This window comes from Eurosta solidaginis, chromosome 1, assembly GCF_040869045.1.
Source record: "Eurosta solidaginis isolate ZX-2024a chromosome 1, ASM4086904v1, whole genome shotgun sequence".
NCBI lineage: Eukaryota > Metazoa > Arthropoda > Insecta > Diptera > Tephritidae > Eurosta > Eurosta solidaginis.
This window is the reverse complement of record NC_090319.1, coordinates 196,850,602-196,871,226: the sequence shown is the minus strand read 5'-3', so window position 1 is coordinate 196,871,226 and position 20,625 is coordinate 196,850,602. Positions and strand designations below refer to the sequence as shown.

The window sequence follows — 20,625 nt, the reverse complement described above, 5'->3', positions numbered from 1 at the left end:
CATACACTACATGCCGCACTACACGTCATGCACTACACGCCGCACTACACGTCACGCACTACACGTCACGTATTACATGCCACACGACATATCGAGCACAACACGCCACACATGTCGCGTATTACATAGCTCGACCAATCATTCATTTGGTCGAGATTTAAAATACTTAATTCCACGAATCTCAACATTATCGACAATACACGTCAAAATAATGTTGAATGGTGGAAGTGCAACTCTGTAATACCTTTTCTGAAAGGTTTCGAACCGTTCCGTGTGGTGGCAGGCCACTTGTTGTGAAAACAAAGTTCGCCACAAATCAAAAATAAATCTTTAGGACTACTTCGGCGACATCTACCGACATAAATAAAATAAATTATAAAATCCCTACAAAAAAAAAATTGGTCACAAAACCTAATCACGCCCATGCAAATGTGACTAGGAATATAACCTAGGACCGTAAAATGACTAGTCAAATGACGTGGAATGATTAAAGCACCAGCCACATCGCATGGATGCGTGCTAAAGCCGTTTTTTCTTCGTTTCTTTGCGCGCATAAGTATTTACTTATGGTCTTTAATTTTATTTAAATTAAATTTTATTTCAATAAAATGTTTTTTTTTTTTTTGGATAATATATTAGAGATAATTTTTTTGGTTACGCCACCCAAACAACATTCCGCCAACCTCAATTTGGGCATGATCAATGATACCAATATTCTTTCAGATCATGACCCGTTACCAAACCTTATTGGCCAAGTCAGAGGGAGGCGCAAAGCGTTTCGACGTCGCTTGCCAGCTCTGCGGCAGGGACCATAGTCTCCGAATCTGTCCCAAATATCGGAAAAAATCTCCAGAAGAGAGGTTGCGGGCAGTGCTTCTATATAAGTACTGTCCGAACTGTAAACGGAGAAGTAAAACGGAGACAACAAGACCGTCAACGGTCAACCATGGGATGCACAGTTTCCTGCCTCTGTTACAGCATGAAAGAAGCGCGGCGAAAGCAAACAAACGTCGAAACGAACGAGACAACTGGCGGCACCGCGACATTGGACTCCGAGGATGCCCGACCAAGTCATCCAAACACGGAAGACAGCAGCGGCGAGATAAATCGACGCCATACCATTCTGACGCCCAAAATATGCAAGCACTATCGCGTGGTACACCGGAAGGCTTCCGAACCGGCCGGCTGCTCCCAGCCACTCCAGCGCCCATCATGCGGTCTTTCGTGCCCATTGCGCCGACGGCCATCGTACGCGTCGAATCGCGTGGGCACCTACACTTGGTTCGTGCGATCATTGATCCCTGCGCCGCCAGCACCATCGTCGATGCAGAGCTGGTACGCGATTTGCAGTTAGAGCGCCAAGGACCAGGGCAATGTACCCTTATTCTGCGCGGCAAGTTCGGGCCAACGACTCGTGTCACTACCCAAGCCGCCGTGGTCAACGGCCACTATCGGTTGAGTCCGCCATCCAATGTAGATGCAAAGGTTGCCGTTCCATTTGAATTTATGCGGCTTGCATATCCGCAGTTCTACCGCTCATCGCCAGTTCGTCTTACACTCGGCGCTGATCTATACGCCGAACTGATGGTGAGCGGAACGCCAGCAACAACAGTTGGCGGTCTCCTGACCCAACCGACCGTATTCGGGCTAGTAGTCTCAGGAGCCTGCCAAAAATAGGAGCGTTTCATAAGAACTAAGTAATTACAGCACGGAATTTAAAACCACGTACGTGTATTTAATAACATCTTTTCTTTTTCTTCACAGGACAACGAGACACGAAGTCCATCGTGCGACGTGCAGTGCTTGCAGTCCGCATCTGCACATCGACATAACGCCTTACTGGACGTGCGATCACGTGTCATTCATTTTTTTCCTTTTCATTTTTTTTCTTTGTTGCTTACGGCAAGGGGGCCGGTATGTTTAGGCCACAGGCCTAAATATATCTCTCCCCCCCCCCCCCCCCCTCGTAACATAACTTTCTTTGTTTATTTTTCTTCGTTACTACCACCCGCATATTCCTATGATCACTATACATACAGGCATGTGTGAGTGGTGGTACGTATGTATCTTAGATGTTTACCGCTGTGAGCCCGCGGTACAGCAACTTTGTTGCCGGGAAACCCAACGAAGGAGCTGTATCGTGGGTTCATCGGCTCATGTGGAAAAGAGTCTCGTCCTCTTTTAATCCAGCAGCCAGCAAAGGAACACGTAATCACACGCTCACGTAAGTTGCCAATTTCCAAAAAACATATTTAACAATTTCCAAAAATATATTTAATATTTTTAAACTTTTCACAACATTTGTTAACATTTTCCTTAACACTTGTATTTATACACATTGAATCAAAAAATACTGTGAATTCCTTTTATTAATACGAAACCTTTTTGGTGTTTTTATTTTTCTTCCCCTTTTTTTCGCCTAACTAATCTTTAACAAATACGTGGGTACGCACCGTTGCCACCACGCATTTGTCCAGGGTACCATTAAAACAGGACTTTTTTATTCAAATTTTTCAATTCCACATACATTAATTGTAGTAGATGACAAATTCAACATACCGTCAGATGGTATTTTAGGCAAAGAGTTTTTGAAAAAATACAATTGCATAATAGACTATGCAAACGAGAGCATAACATTGGCAAAAACATTCATAAAATTCCAATTTTACATAATACAACCGATAATACATTGAAATCACCAAATATAACGTGTATAAAATCAATGATATTTCAAAAGATTCGAAAAGCTCAGAGGAATTAAAATCAATTTTAGAAAAACAAATGCCAAATTATGCCAAACCAAAACTTCTCGATTTATGTCTAAAATATGATGACGTGTTTGCACTATGACGCTTAACAACTTTTACGAACAGAAATTACGATTGACAGATAAAAATCCTGTTTATATAAAAAATTACCGCTTACCGTATTGTCAGAGAGAGGAAATTAATAGACAAGTTGATAATTTATTACAAAATGATCTTATAGAAAACAGTTATTCCAATTATAATAGCCCATGGATACTTGTGCCAAAGAAAAATCCAAATGGACAGAAATCCTACCGCATGTGTGTCGACTTTAGAGCCGTAAACAAAAAATTGATAGCAGACAAATTCCCACTTGCACGAATAGATGATATTCTTGATAATCTAGGCAGAGCCAAATATTTTTCTACATTGGATTTGTATTCAGGTTTTCATCAAATTCCATTAAATAAAGATTCTAGAGACATCACTTCATTCAGCACTGATCGTGGTGCTTTTCGATGGAAAGTTTTACCATTCGGTTTAAACGTAGCTCCGAATTCATTCTCAAGAATGATGTCAATTGCCTTTTCAGGAATCTCTCCCAACCAAGCTTTTCTATATGTCGATGATCTTATAGTCATTGGGTGCAGCGAAGCTCACCATCTTAAAAATTTAGAACAAGTCTTTCAAACATGCAAAAAATTTAATTTACGTCTAAATCCCGAAAAATGCAACTTAATGCGTTCAGAAGTCACTTTCCTAGGACACAAATGCTCATCAAAAGGTCTACTTCCCGAAGATTCCAAAATAATTGCAATAAAGAAATATCCGAAACCTTGTGATAAAGATGCAGTAAGACGATTCGTGGCATTCGCCAATTACTATCGAAGGTTTATACCAAATTTTGCTTCAATAGCAGCACCTTTAAATAAACTTAGCAGGAAAAGAGTAGAATTTAAATGGGATGAGTCATGTGATATAGCATTTGAAAAACTTCGAAAATCTTTAATTTCTCCTCAAATTCTCCAATACCCAGACTTCAAAAAGGAATTTATAATTACTGTAGACGCTTCAAAAATTGGTTGTGGTGCCATTTTAAGTAAAAATAAAGATGGCATTGACTTACCAATTTGTTTCGCGTCCAAATCATTTAATAATTCAGAACAAAAGAAATCAATAATTGAGTTAGAGCTTTTAGCTATATTTTTTGCAATGAAACAGTTCAGACCATACGTATATGGCACACACTTTACCGTCAAGTCCGATCATCGTCCATTAGTTTATTTGTTTAATATGAAAGACCCCTCTTCAAAACTTTCACGTATCAGACTTGAACTGGCAGAATACAACTTCACTATTGAATACATAAAAGGTAAAACGAACGTAGGAGCAGATGCACTCTCTCGCATCACAATAGAAGAAATTAAAAATTAAGGCAAATCAATTTTAGCAGTACAGAAAAGATCACAGACAAAACAAGAACAATTAACGCAACAACAAATAGTCCAAGAAGAAAAAGTAAAAGAAAACATAAAATTACAAGTTTATGATAATTTTTCAAACAAATTTTCAAAGAAAATACCCAGAGTAAAATCCCAAATAAATTATGATAAAAGTGGTAAAATTACGAATTTTGAGATAAATGCGCATTTAAAACACAAAAAAATTGAGTTAATTAAGGTTGCGTGTGCTAACAAAATAATACATTTAGGTGAATTACTTTTGAAGCTCCAAAAAGAAGCTGGCAAGCGCAATATTAATATAATTGAATTGCAAAAAAATGATAATCTTTTTAAATATTTTTCGATATCAGATCTGAAAACCACTGGGAATAAAATTTAAAAAAATTTAGAAATCATCCTAACCGAACCCGTAGAAACTGTGACAGATGAAGACAAAAAACAACAACTGATAACAATCTACCATACCGACCCAATTTTAGGAGGACATTTCGGTAGCAAAAAAGTTTATGCCAAACTCAGAACCAAATATTATTGGAAAGGCATGACGCGCGATATAGCGAAATTTGTTAAAAACTGCGAAAAACGTATTTTGAATAAGGTTAAGCCAAAAACAAAAGAAAATTTAGTCCTAACCGAAACACCCTGTAAGCCATTCGACATTGTTGTTATTGACACTATAGGACCTCTACCTCAATCCGATAATGGTAACAAGTTCGCTGTATCCATTATATGCGATCTCAGCAAACACTTAGTAACGGTTGCAATACCTGATAAAAGTGTGAAAACGGTTGCATCAGCTATTTTTGAAAATTTCATACTAATATATGGCATTATGAAAACAATTAAAACTGATTTAGGAACCGAATAAAAAAATGAAATTTTTTCAGAGTTATCAAAACTATTAGAAATCGAACACAAATTTTCCACAGCGTACCATCATGAAACTCTTGGCACAGTAGAGTGAAACCACAGAGTTTTCAATGAATATTTAAGATCTTTTCTAAATCCCAATTTTTCCGACTGGGATGTTTACTTGAAATATTTCACTTTTCTTCATAACACAACAACAAACACAGTATTCGATAATAAATTCTCACCATATGAATTAGTCTTTGGCAAAGCAGCTAATTTACCAAAGGAACTGCAAACCGATAAAATAGGCCCGATTTACAACATAGAAAACTATTCGAAAGAAGTTAAATTTCGCTTTCAAAAAACTCACGAATTAGCAAAGAAAGCCGTTACAGAACACAAATTAAAAAATCAAACAGTAGAATTAAAACACAAAAAAAAAAATTTGTTTTCTAATTATAAAAATTAAATTTAAGTCCTACTTTAGAACTCGACTTTAGAATTTAATTCTTAATTTAGATCTAAACATAGATGTAGATTTAAATTTTAAAACACTGCTAAAATTTTTAAGATAACTTACATCGCTTTTGGGACAGAAGAATTTGGCCAATTCTTCTTTTCCAAAGGGGGATGATGTAAGGTAACCCTTACGGCAAGTGTTGCGTGACCATAAAGTCAAACAACGCTTATTAAACACAACCATAGTTCACAATAAGGGTTACCTGTCAAAACAACACATTCACAATAAGGGCTATCTGTCAAATGAATAGAGGCCAATTAATTCCGCGCATTTAACTCGTACAGACGTAAAATTTGGTAGCTCGTAATTTCTACATCGCTTTATATATATATATATATATATAAGAATATATCAGAGTCTTAATTTCTGAAAATAAAAAGACTACATAGTGTAAAAGTAAAGTGTAGCACTTCATATTTTATTGAAAACGGCATTCTTTCGTGAGTATAAAACAGTATCGTGAGTTCTTTCACAAGCGGCTATCGTGCATGATATTTAAAGAAGCGTTTCAACAGACTCATGGCGACCATCTCGGCCAAGCCAAAAATGGTCACATTAAATAGGGCTGCGACTATCAAATTGTATTGAGTCAGAAGCATCAATACGAATCGACCGCCGTTTCTTCTGGACCGATTCAAGAGACCTACTTTGCTGGATACGGTCCGATGCGCGTAAATTTCAACAATTTGTGGCTGTTCGAATTGGCGAAATTTTGGAAGGGTCCGATGTAAGCAGCTGGCACTGGGTTCCATCCCACCATAATGTGGCTGACGATGGAACTAAGTGGGTTAAGACCCCGAAAATAAATGGGTCAACACGTTGGTTTATTGGACCAAACTTTTTGTATATGGATGAGTCGAAGTGGCCACAAATAGACGCCACAAATAGGACGACTGAGGCGAACGTAGTTTGCCATAACGAAGTGATACACACCCGTGTATGTGTATTAGCTTGTATTTCACCCGATCCCAGCCGCTTTAGTAAATTGGAGCGCCTTCGAGCAGCACAGAGATCCGTACTACACCCTCTACGAATCATATCAAAGAAGCCGTTCGAAGCAGTATTAAAGAAAATCATAGAGCTTAAACGAGACGTTGAAATGGATATCGTGCTTATTCGCATTTGCCAAGAAGAATCATTTTCAGAGGAGATCAGCTGTCTCAAATCAAACAAACAAATAAGTGATAGAAAGAGCCATCTGTTTAAATGCTCACCGTACTTAGACGACCATGGAATTATTCGCATAAGAGGTCGCGTAGATGTCATAGAAGCAGTGGAAATCGATGTAAAACGCCCTATCATTCTACCACGGCGTCACCGTATAACATACTTGATTGCAGAGTTTTACCGCAGAAAGTACCACCATCTACATAACGAGATTGTCGTTAACGAGCTACGCCAACGCTATTGGATTTCGGGGTTAAGAGCGCTGGTAAGAGAAGTTTCGAAGCAATGCCCAGCTTGTCATATACGAAAAGCTCAACCCTCTCCACCGGAGATGGGTGAACTTCCTATGGAGCGGTTATCACCACATACTCGGCCCTTTACGTTCACTGGCGTGGACTACTTTGGCCCCATAGACATAGCAGTTGGGCGGCATCGTGAAAAACGCTTGGGCGTTTTGTTCACCTGCCTCACTACACGGGCAGTTTATTTAGACATCGTGCCATCGCTATCCACCGATTCGTTTCTGATGGCTTTGAAAAGTTTTACTGCTCGACGAGGCGTGCCTAAACGAATTCTTTCTGACAACGGCACTAACTTTCGTGGCGGCAGCAGGGTGTTGAAAGAAAGCATCGAGTGCATATCACCGAACGATATAGAAAAGCAGTACCCAGAGATGTCATTCAGCTTTATACCGCCGGGCGCGCCTCATGTGGGAAAGAATGGTACGCTCTACCAAATCAATATTGACTGAGATTCTACCAAAAGCAAAATTACGTGAAGAAGTTCTGCGTGCTACATTAGCCGACGTCGAGTTTATGCTTAACTCACGACCACTGACGTATGTACCCCTAGATTCGATGGATGCTGAGGCGCTAACACCCAACCACTTTTTGATTGGCAGTTCCAATGGGTTACGCGAGCGAGGTGAACTGCACCAAACAGGTGCCTCGTTAGCCAAAGATTTTCGCATTGCTGGTCAGATAGGCGACGTGTTTTGGAAAAGCTGGCTGCGAGAGTATTTACCAACTTTAACAAGGCGCACGAAGTGGTTTCAGCCGCCACTCGCACCCATTGCCGTAAACGACATAGTTAAAAGGTATAGTAGTAGACATTCACCACTCGAAAGATGGACAAGTTCGCAGTGCTATCGTTCGTACAGCTGATGGTCTCGTTACCTGCCCAGCAGTCAAGCTTGCAAAATTAGACATGAAGGAAGATGGTAATGCACAGCGCAGTGATGCTAGTGAATTGCGGGGTGGGGAATGTTAAGTGGCGCACAGTGTACTTCCAGCAGCCTTTGATATTTCTCACTTTTAGTTACTATCCGCTCTCCATCGCCTCAATTTCGGTGCACAGAATTTATACATATGTTCATATGTACCTGTATACTTGTATTCCCATATGTACGTGCATATTTATATACCAACATATGACTATACAAATGTACGAATGCATGTACATACGCTGCAATGCGAATATATTCACCGGAATATACAGCCGTTAGTTGACCGCTAGGTAAAATTCCTTTACTGAAAGCTAAATTGATTTTTTGCCCTTTCATCATAATTATTCAGTCTTGAGTATTTGAAGAGTTAGCGTGTGCATAAATATATATAGCACATAGAAGGCACAAATGTAAGTTCAAAACAACTGAATATTTAATATGGAATCTTTACTGAAAATTAATAAAGATTTCAGCGCTATCATCAATTGGTGTTTTATTTGGATTTTAACGCTAGGAATATCTGCCAACTGCACGCGACTCAACAAGTTTACTTTTGGCAACTCTTTTCGATCGTCATCGTGTCGTGATCACGGTCGTTAAAAAGTGAGCAATGATCGGCTGATGGTGGGCCGGAAGCGCATTGCAAAAGAGTATTGTTAGAGTACTCCAACATGAAGAAAATGGAACACGTAATCCAACAATTTCTGCAGGGATAGTGCACATCAAAACGAGTTCAGTGCAAGGCCCCTGAAAAAGTTCTAGAAGATTTTATGTTGTCACCATAAAATATATATATGCATAATATTGTATGCCAAAACGGGTTCAGTGCAAGGCCCCTGACAAAGTTCTAGAAGATTTTATGTTGTCACCATAAAATATATATATGCATGCGCCTGTACATATGTATATGCATAATGGTGTATATCAAAATAAGTGAAGTGCCAGGCCCCTGACAAATAGCGGACAGCCTGGGCGACACTTGGAATTTATATAAAAAATTAATTAAAATTTCATAACTGCCCATCAAATTAAAATGACATCAAACTTTTTCCCCGTGTTACAGAATGATGATGAAGGCAACACATATCTTATATACGAACAAAAAATTCCAAATACTACTGATAAGACAAATTTTAACGATCCTTTGGAAGATAAGAGCTGCGGTTTTGAAAACGAAAAATCAGTTGTCCTTGAACCAACTTATAATTTACTGACAGTGGAATATCACATCGTTTACAGTATATCATACGAAGTTCCTGTTTTATACTTTCGCATATACCGGAAATGTGAATGGATATTAAATCATATTAGAGAATTCATCGTGGACAAGTTACGAACATGAAAAATAACATCTACCGACATGGGTGCAGGATCGGAGCACAGCGTGCAGTTCATCCTCAAATCAACGCATTGGTTAAGTAGAATACTTTTTCGGTTGTCAATTCAAATTCTATGAGTTTGATTGAAGAACGGCCAAACTCAGAAATTGTTTTAAAACAAGCTCTATTTTAGAATTCGGAATACTTTTCATAAAAACCTTAACTTAGCTCGAAATATGGTAAAATCAAATTAAGATAGGTAGTTTTTTAATAATATTCTGAATGAGGACATTCTTAAAAAAATCTTATCTAGGCTTTTCTCACACTTTTGCGTTCTCGAAAGTGCAGCAAAGTTAAGGTAATATTTCCTACAGCTGCCGAAATAGCTGTTGTTGTTGCTGTTTTAGCAGTGTTTCGTCCCATCCAATAGGCGCGACCGAACACAAATTGTTACCCCCAGCGGGTTAGGGGGGTTAGAATATACCCGCGGTAGGTATGCCTGTCGTAAAAGGCGACTAAAATACCAAATAGATTAAAAGGGTTGTGTTGCGCAACCCTTTCAGGTTGCCAGCGCAATATATAGCTTCTCCAAACCAAATTGTCAACCTCACCTATCCGTGGAGAATCCTGCCTCATTAACAGCCGAGGCTCTGGCGACTCCGAACTCCACATGAATCTAGGGGGTGGGAGGGCGCTTTGGCCTAGAAGGTCGTATGTGGTCATAACAAATCGTTTACGAGATGGTGAAGTATTAGGAATTAAAAGACGTTGCACGTTTGATGGTGCGACATTAAATCTTCACTTTATTAAATAAATTCTGGTCTTTTATAGTAATTGACTTAACCTATACATTCATAAATATCTTAATACTAATAACTAAAAATAAGTACATAGGAAATGGAGTATGCATACATGTACGTTTGTATACAGTTTTTGTATACATGTAGTTTTGTATGCATGGCTCCATACATGTAGGTTTGTAAATGTTGTTTAGCAACGTCAGCAGATCAATTTGAGTGTTTATTTTCCCACAATGGGTTGTATGTTTGTATGTATACTCAAAATTTATTAGCTGTGAATGGATATAGGTATCATATTCGGCATTCCATTGATGTTGGTTAACCGTCTGGGTTAGTTCAATAATTTATGTTGGACAATATTGTAATATAATTATTACTAAAATATATTTGGAGTTTATGATGAGTATTATTGCAAGTGTGTTACAGTGGGTATGAAGCATAATGCTACATTACAGTGGGAATGACGTATAATACTACACCATCCGCCTTAGAAAAAAGAGTGTTATATAATTGTTTTGTAAACAATTGTATAAGACTCTTTGTCATACTTTCAATGATTTTGATATTTTATTGTTACTTGATATTGTAGTGAAAGAGGTTGTTTGATTTGTTTTCATTTGCCGACCTTGCTATTTTTATTGTTATATTTTAGTGCATATCCTCTTTTTTTTCAAAAATGTTTACATTTTACATATATATATTTTTTGTATAGTTCTTTTTAAAAAAAAATTTTTTGAGTTTTTACATATAGAGAATTTTTTAATTTGTTTTTGCATAGCCGGTCTTTAAGAGCGTCGACTCACTTAAAAATCGGCATGTTTTTACAAATTGAGTAAATTGGAATGATTCTTTACTTTAAGTTATGAATGTATGGACTACTATATCCTTATCTTTATTATTCCTATCATTATTTTCTAAATTATTTTTATAGTTCCTACTATTATTCATGAACTTAACAATTTTTGTTGTTATATCGGCCTACTGATTTTAAGATCGCGGGTTCGAATCGAGCTCAAGGCCTAACAATAATTTTTTTATCATTATTATTGTTATGATAAATTTTTTTCTTAATTGAAAAAATTTTTAAATTAGAATAGAAGAAAGAAAAAATTTTAGACAACTGCCAAAGCTCGTTGTATAGATCCATTTCGGGAACTGCTAAATTCCTTCATCGGCAACGTTTAGGCGCCGCTGCTATAACCATTCAGCCACCACAGCGGTTTTTTGTTTGTCTTCATTAATCCTACTTCTATTCTGGTTCGTGCCAATTGATATTCACACCACTGCGACATCTGTTGCAGAATAGCTGTGAAAATTGGACTTGTTTGTTGGCAATGCTGCCATAGTGTCATATTTTATTGACACTTGTTTTTCCCCGTGCTCTGGGATGTATTAACAATTTTTGTTGTTATATAACAATAACAATAATAATGATAATGATAAAAAAATTATTGTTAGGCCTTGAGCTCGATTCGAACCCGCGATTCATGAACTTATGCAAAAAAATTTTCCTATCGAATTTTTTCTATGTAAATAAGTTATTGAATAATTTGTATTATTTATCTACCTAGGGTTAGAGAAAAAGAAATTTTGCTATTAATAGTGTCTAATCTATTGGGGTTAAAGTAAACTATTTTCCTAATATGTAAAAATATGGCCTTATTAGACCTAGGCAATAAATGAATGTATTTATTTTATTTTATCAAACTAATTCCGCATATTATTCAAGGAAAATATTTTTTTTTTTTTATTGACATTTTTCATTCATAATAAGGTAAATCTGTAATAATTGCATAAAAAATAGAGGGGTTGCTGATGGAAGAGCGGGCAGTTATGTATTGGTAGTGGCTCCATTAATGGATAAGTGGAACGTACAGTGGGTGCAAAAAAAAATTTTCGTATTTTTAAATGTTCTTTTTTTTATTTTCCATAATTTCATATTTTCCAGCTATTTCTTTGATCTTATTTGTCATGCGATTTCTGCGGCGGCCACCAAGACAGAATCGTCATGACTTTTATGAAGAATTTATTTTTATACCGGGATTTGTCACTTTCACAACCTTTTTGGGTTTGTGCAATTGTTTGATCTTAGAGAATTTGGGTACCTACTTTTATTATTTTAAATTTGCCTACTCGAGTAAATAATCATTTTCCACCAATTTGTCCCTTAGGACAATTGTGATTTTCTTATAAATACCAAGTCCTAGATTGGCGGCATTTGTACAACGTGTGTACAGCCTGATAAGTAATTGTCCTAAGTCAATTTTATCATCGACAATCAGGTTTCTTGTATTTCCTACGCTACCATTTTTCTATCCTAAGATGAAAACGAGCGCGACATGTCTTATTGCAAATTTGTATAGCGCTTCACTTATATTTTTATAGGTTCCTTTTGTGACTATTCTTCATCATTTTTTTTTTGTGGTTGTTTTAAAAGTTTCTTAGTTTTTGCCTATTTCCACTGTCCTAAAATTTCCTATTGCTTTATGACCATTTTTTGTCAGGAGCCATAAAAGGAGTTATGAGAATTTTTTTTTGATTTGCTGTTCACTTTAGGCAGTGTTGCTTTTACTGTCGATTGTGACATTTTTAGGTTTACTATTTGAGATTTATTTGAATTTATCGCTCTTCCTCAGCTTTGGTTTGGTACTGGTAATGGGTTAGATACGAGTTGTGGCGGGTTTTACCTGCCTAAATTTGTGCTTTATATAGTGTTTGAGCATCATAGCTATTGTGATGATCAATAGCATGAATACACAACCTATAATTGCTAACCAAACATCTGGGATGTTCGGAGTACTTTCTGTATCTACCCTAGTTGATGGCTCATACTTGATTATTTTATTATCTCTTATTTCAGAGCTTTCTTTTCCTACTTCGTAGCCAGCTATGGCTACCATAATGCAGGGCTATTTTTGTCCACCAAGACATTTTGAGATTTTCCTCTACTTTTATGAGAGTTGAACTAAATTGAATTTTTAATAAAATTTTTGATTGTATTCTTTATCTTTTTATTTTTATTATTTTTCCTTAGTTGACATAAAAGTTGTTGGAAAAATTGTACACATTTTTTTTTTGAATTAGTTTTTATGCCATTTTTGCCAGATTTCTTTGACATTATAAAGATCTAAGAGTAATTTTGTTGATATTATTTTTGTATTGTTTATATTAAATTTGTATTGTTTATTGTTATTATTTTTTTTCTACGCCACATTGGGCTTCAATCTTTTTCCTAATTTTTAGGTTGAAAATGCGCTTTTTTTTTAATTTTTTTTTTTTGATGCTACTTAGCATTTGGCATTGTTGGGGAACACTTTCCTCATCATACGCATTATTTCTTCTTCTGTGGTAGTGGGATTTATAATGTCCTCAATTGTGGGTTCCCTTTCCATACCTATTATCTTCCACAATTTCTTTAAACCTTCTAGTTCTTTGGGTAGGTCCCTAGTGTGTCGGGTATTTTCGTCCCACCAATTGTCATTTTTGTAGTTATGGTGATTTTTAAAAATGTTCTATGGGCTTTCTTTAGAGGATAGGTGGACTCTCTGAAGTTGATTTACTATTTTACAGAGGTCTCCTAAACATTCCAATTTACTTGAATTTTTTTTTTATAAAAGTTTAATTTAGGATTTTTAGCATTTTAGCTTTTTTTTTTTGAATAAGAAATTTTTACTTTTTTTTCAATAAGTAGTTTTAATTTTCCTCCTAATTTAAATTTTAACAATTTAGATTTTTATACTATCAATTTTTTTTTCGAGGTCCAAAGAAGTTATTCGTACATACTTTTGTTTTAGTTTAAATTTCCCCTTTTTTTTCAAAAAAAAATCCTAAGCAAAAACTCTCGTTTTTGCTAATGGTTTAGCGTTCCTGAGGCCGCTGAATTGATTCTAAATTTTATATACATACTTATTCTAAGACATTTTTATTTAATTGTCCAGCTTGTTATTCACGTCCAATGCCGGGATCCTGTGGTATATATTTCACTTCACGCCTAATGCTTTTATTCTGGGTGTATATTCCACTTCACCTGCGCGCTCCTTTCACTTCACGCCTAATGCTTTTATTCTGGGTGTATATTCCACTTCACCTGCGCGCTCCTTTCTCTGTTAATTTAAAATTTTTTGTGTTGTCCTTTTGCTGGCCTTGTCTGCAAGTATGACCCTTCGCTCGATTTTTGAACGTGGCAATCAAAATTTCTTAAAAAGGAAATTTGTTCCTTTTGCCTTATTGGCAGAATTTAATGAATTTACTTTTTGTTTAAATCTTGCACGGTCTCCTCCAGCTAGATTCTTAGCAGTTTTGCCAATTTTAAATCTAGTCTGGCAGGATCTTCCCTTCAGCGAGATCTAGCGAATTTTGCTTAAGAGCAAATTTTCAGCTAATTAAAGATCAGGCTGGCAGGATCGCCATGAAGTATTAGGGATTAAAAGACGTTGCACGTTTGATGGTGCGACATTAAATCTTCACTTTATTAGATAAATTCTTGTCTTTTATAGTAATTGACTTAACCTATACATTCATAAATATCTTAATACTAATAACTAAAAATAAGTACATAGGAAATGGAGTATGCATACATGGTAATACGAAGGCATGACATGATAATACGTGTCCAAAAATATCGGGAGGTGCAAAAAGACGCGCATTGGCCTCGACAAACAATAATCGGAAGGCGGAAAAGAAAAATTGTATCTCGATTCGGAGATATTTACAGTTAAAGTTTGAGGTTTCAAAATTGTGAACATTAGTGTTTTACGCGGATATAGTTTTGGTATTGTATTTATGTCCGGAGATATTTGCAGTTGAAGTTGGCATTTTCGTGTGGTTGTTGTTGTTTTCGTACCCACCAAAAAAATTGTAAATCCCCGTGGCGGTAGCCACGGTTATACCACACACCCGGACTTGGCATGCGTAGCCCAGGGTTAATTTTTATAAGCGCGGCCGAAGGCCGCCAACGCAAACAGATGTTCTGCGCAAAAATACTATGGATCCCACCCCCGGTTTCGGAGGCACCCGCGGGTCTTTTTTCGGTTTTTCGTTTCTTTCCCGCCTTCGGATTATTGTTCTCCAGACAGCCAGAAAGATTAATTCGCGTCTAAAAATCATATCCACACCATTAGGAATAAACTACATACAGAGTGTATGTGCCTACATGGTGATCAAAAGGAATAAAAACAAAAAGGCAACTCTTAGAGACCAATTGTACAGCGAACGGGACATTCATATGGCTTAGCAGCTAAAGGCTTGCACTGATATGAATGTTGGAAATTCGAGTTCAACGCTCAGCTCCCGAAAAGCTAGCTGATGAAGAAGTTAAATTCAGAAACATGTCCTAGTAACCATCGCCTTTTGTAAACTTACAATTTTTCTCTAATGTCAATTACAAAAACCATTGTATAAAGCAATATGAGCAAAGCTCGCTAATTAATACATATGATCATATTGATATAATAGTAACAGCGGAAGTATTAAAAACAAATACTGTAAAAATCCGAACAAAGGTTACTAAGCTTTCAAAAGCGCGCCTAAAAATCATATCCACACCATTAGGAATAAGCTACATACAGAGTGTATGTGCCTACATGGTGATCAAAAGGAATATAAACAAAAAGGCAACTCTTAGATACCAATTGTACAGCGAACAACGGGACATTTATATGGCTTAGCAGCTAAATGCTTGCACTGATATGAATGTTGGAGATTCGAGTTCAACGCTCAGCTCCCGAAAAGCTAGCTGATGAAGAAGTGAAATTCAGAAACATGTCCTAGTAACCATCGCCGTTTGTAAACTTACAATTTTTCTCTAATATCAATTACAAAAACCATTGTATAAAGCAATATGAGCAAAGCTCGCTAATTAATACATATGATCATATTGATATAATAGTAACAGCGGAAGTATTAAAAACAAATACTGTAAAAATCCGAACAAATGTTACTAGCTTTCAAAAGCGCGCCTAAAAATCATATCCACACCATTAGGAATAAACTACATACAGAGTGTATGTGCCTACATGGTGATCAAAAGGAATATAAACAAAAAGGCAACTCTTAGAGATCAATTGTACAGCGAACAACGGGACATCCATATGGCTTAGCACCTAAAGGCTTGCACTGATATGAATGTTGGAGATTCGAGTTCAACACTCAGCTCCCGAAAAGCTAGCTGATGAAGAAGTGAAATTCAGAAACATGTCCTAGTAACCATCGCCGTTTGTAAACTTACAATTTTTCTCTAATATCAATTACAAAAACCATTGTATAAAGCAATATGAGCAAAGCTCGCTAATTAATACATATGATCATATTGATATAATAGTAACAGCGGAAGTATTAAAAACAAATACTGTAAAAATCCGAACAAATGTTACTAAGCTTTCAAAAGCGCGCCTAAAAATCATATCCACACCATTAGGAATAAACTACATACAGAGTGTATGTGCCTACATGGTGATCAAAAGGAATATAAACAAAAAGGCAACTCTTAGAGACCAATTGTACAGCGAACAACGGGACATTCATATGGCTTAGCAGCTAAATGCTTGCACTGATATGAATGTTGGAGATTCGAGTTCAACGCTCAGCTCCCGAAAAGCTAGCTGATGAAGAAGTGAAATTCAGAAAAATGTCCTAGTAACCATTGCCGTTTGTAAACTTACAATTTTTCTCTAATATCAATTACAAAAACCATTGTATAAAGCTATATGAGCAAAGCTCGCTAATTAATACATATGATCATATTGATATAATAGTAACAGCGGAAGTATTAAAAACAAATACTGTAAAAATCCAAACAAATGTTACTAAGCTTTCAAAAGCGCGCCTAAAAATCATATCCACACCATTAGGAATAAACTACATACAGAGTGTATGTGCCTACATGGTGATCAAAAGGAATATAAACAAAAAGGCAACTCCTAGAGACCAATTGTACAGCGAACAACGGGACATTCATATGGCTTAGCAGCTAAAGGCTTGCACTGATATGAATGTTGGAGATTCGAGTTCAACGCTCAGCTCCCGAAAAGTTAGCTGATGAAGAAGTGAAATTCAGAAACATGTCCTAGTAACCATCGCCGTTTGTAAACTTACAATTTTTCTCTAATATAAATTACAAAAACCATTGTATAAAGCAATATGAGCAAATCTCGCTAATTAACACATATGATCATATTGATATAATAGTAACAGCGGAAGTATTAAAAACAAATACTGTAAAAATCCGAACAAATGTTACTAATCTTTCAAAAGCGCGCCTAAAAATCATATCCACACCATTGGGAATAAACTACATACAGAGTGTATGTGCCTACATGGTGATCAAAAGGAATATAAACAAAAAGGCAACTCTTAGAGACCAATTGTACAGAGAACAACGGGACATCCATATGGCTTAGCTCCTAAAGGCTTGCACTGATATGAATGTTGGAGATTCGAGTTCAACGCTCAGCTCCCGAAAAGCTAGCTGATGAAGAAGTGAAATTCAGAAACATGTCCTAGTAACCATCGCCGTTTGTAAACTTACAATTTTTCTCTAATATCAATTACAAAAACCATTGTATAAAGCCATATGAGCAAAGCTCGCTAATTAATACATATGATCATATTGATATAATAGTAACAGCGGAAGTATTAAAAACAAATACTGTAAAAATCCGAACAAAGGTTACTAAGCTTTCAAAAGCGCGCCTAAAAATCATATCCACACCATTAGGAATAAACTACATACAGAGTGTATGTGCCTACATGGTGATCAAAAGGAATATAAACAAAAAGGCAACTCTTAGATACCAATTGTACAGCGAACAACGGGACATTTATATGGCTTAGCAGCTAAATGCTTGCACTGATATGAATGTTGGAGATTCGAGTTCAACGCTCAGCTCCCGAAAAGCTAGCTGATGAAGAAGTGAAATTCAGAAACATGTCCTAGTAACCATCGCCGTTTGTAAACTTACAATTTTTCTCTAATATCAATTACAAAAACCATTGTATAAAGCAATATGAGCAAAGCTCGCTAATTAATACATATGATCATATTGATATAATAGTAACAGCGGAAGTATTAAAAACAAATACTGTAAAAATCCGAACAAATGTTACTAGCTTTCAAAAGCGCGCCTAAAAATCATATCCACACCATTAGGAATAAACTACATACAGAGTGTATGTGCCTACATGGTGATCAAAAGGAATATAAACAAAAAGGCAACTCTTAGAGACCAATTGTACAGCGAACAACGGGACATCCATATGGCTTAGCTCCTAAAGGCTTGCACTGATATGAATGTTGGAGATTCGAGTTCAACGCTCAGCTCCCGAAAAGCTAGCTGATGAAGAAGTGAAATTCAGAAACATGTCCTAGTAACCATCGCCGTTTGTAAACATCCAATTTTTCTCTAATATCAATTACAAAAACCATTGTATAAAGCAATATGAGCAAAGCTCGCTAATTAATACATATGATCATATTGATATAATAGTAACAGCGGAAGTATTAAAAACAAATACTGTAAAAATCCGAACAAATGTTATTAAGCTTTCAAAAGCGCGCCTAAAAATCATATCCACACCGTTAGGAATAAACTACATACAGAGTTTATGTGCCTACATGGTGATCAAAAGGAATAAAAACAAAAAGACAACTCTTAGAGACCAATTGTACAGCGAACAACGGGACATTCATATGGCTTAGCAGCTAATGGCTTGCGCTGAAATGAATGTTGGAGATTCGAGTTCAACGCTCAGCTCCCGAAAAGCTAGCTGATGACCAACCATCGCCGTTTGTAAACTTACAATTTTTCTCTAATATCAATTACAAAAACCATTGTATAAAGCAATATGAGCAAAGCTCGCTAATTAATACATATGCTCATATTGATATAATAGTAACAGCGGAAGTATTAAAAACAAATACTGTAAAAATCCGAACAAATGTTATTAAACTTATATCCACACCATTAGGAATAAACTACATACAGAGTGTATGTGCCTACATAGTGATCAAAAGGAATAAAAACAAAAAGACAACTCTTAGAGACCAATTGTACAGCGAACAACGGGACATCCATATGGCTTAGCTCCTAAAGGCTTGCACTGATATGAATGTTGGAGATTCGAGTTCAACGCTCAGCTCCCGAAAAGCTAGCTGATGAAGAAGTGAAATTCAGAAACATGTCCTAGTAACCATCGCCGTTTGTAAACATCCAATTTTTCTCTAATATCAATTACAAAAACCATTGTATAAAGCAATATGAGCAAAGCTCGCTAATTAATACATATGATCATATTGATATAATAGTAACAGCGGAAGTATTAAAAACAAATACTGTAAAAATCCGAACAAATGTTACTAAGATTTCAAAAGCGCGCCTAAAAATCATATCCACACCATTAGGAATAAACTACATACAGAATGTATGTGCCTACATGGTGATCAAAAGGAATAAAAACAAAAAGGCAACTCTTAGAGACCAATTGTACAGCGAACAACGGGACATTCATATAGCTTAGCAGCTAAATGCTTGCACTGATATGAATGTTGCAGATTCGAGTTCAACGCTCAGCTCCCGAAAAGCTAGCTGATGAAGAAGTGAAATTCAGAAACATGTCCTAGTAACCATCGCCGTTTGTAAACTTACAATTTTTCTCTAATATCAATTACAAAAACCATTGTATAAAGCAATATGAGCAAAGCTCGCTAATTAATACATATGATCATATTGATATAATAGTAACAGCGGAAGTATTAAAAACAAATACTGTAAAAATCCGAACAAATGTTACTAAGCTTTCAAAAGCGCGCCTAAAAATCATATCCACACCATTAGGAATAAACTACATACAGAGTGTATGTGCCTAGATGGTGATCAAAAGGAATATAAACAAAAAGGCAACTCTTAGAGACCAATTGTACAGCGAACAACGGGACATTCAAATGGCTTAGCAGCTAAAGGCTTGCACTGATATGAATGTTGGAGATTCGAGTTCAACGTTCAGCTCCCGAAAAGCTAGCTGATGAAGAAGTGAAATTCAGAAACATGTCCTAGTAACCATCGCCGTTTGTAAACTTACAATTTTTCTCTAATATCAATTACAAAAATCATTGTATAAAGCAATATGAGCAAAGCTCGCTAATTAATACATATGATCATATTGATATAATAGTAACAGCGGAAGTATTAAAAACAGATACTGTAAAAATCCGAACAAATGTTACTAAGCTTTCAAAAGCGCGCATAAAAATCATATCCACACCATTAGGAATAAACTACATACAGAGTGTATGTGCCTACATGGTGATCAAAAGGAATATAAACAAAAAGGCAACTCTTAGAGACCAATTGTACAGCGAACAACGGGACATTCATATGGCTTAGCAGCTAAATGCTTGCACTGATATGAATGTTGGAGATTCAAGTTCAGCGCTCAGCTCCCGAAAAGCTAGCTGATGAAGAAGTGAAATTCAGAAGCATGTCCTAGTAACCATCGCCGTTTGTAAACTTACAATTTTTCTCTAATATCAATTACAA

At 36.3% G+C, this 20,625-nt stretch overlaps 1 protein-coding gene across 5 annotated transcripts in view; it reads right to left on the bottom strand.

Annotated features, from left to right (window-relative positions):
* The window catches only part of TTLL5 (Tubulin tyrosine ligase-like 5), a 381,821-nt gene that overhangs the window by 272,068 nt on the left and 89,128 nt on the right, over positions 1-20,625 (bottom strand). The window lies entirely within an intron of this gene.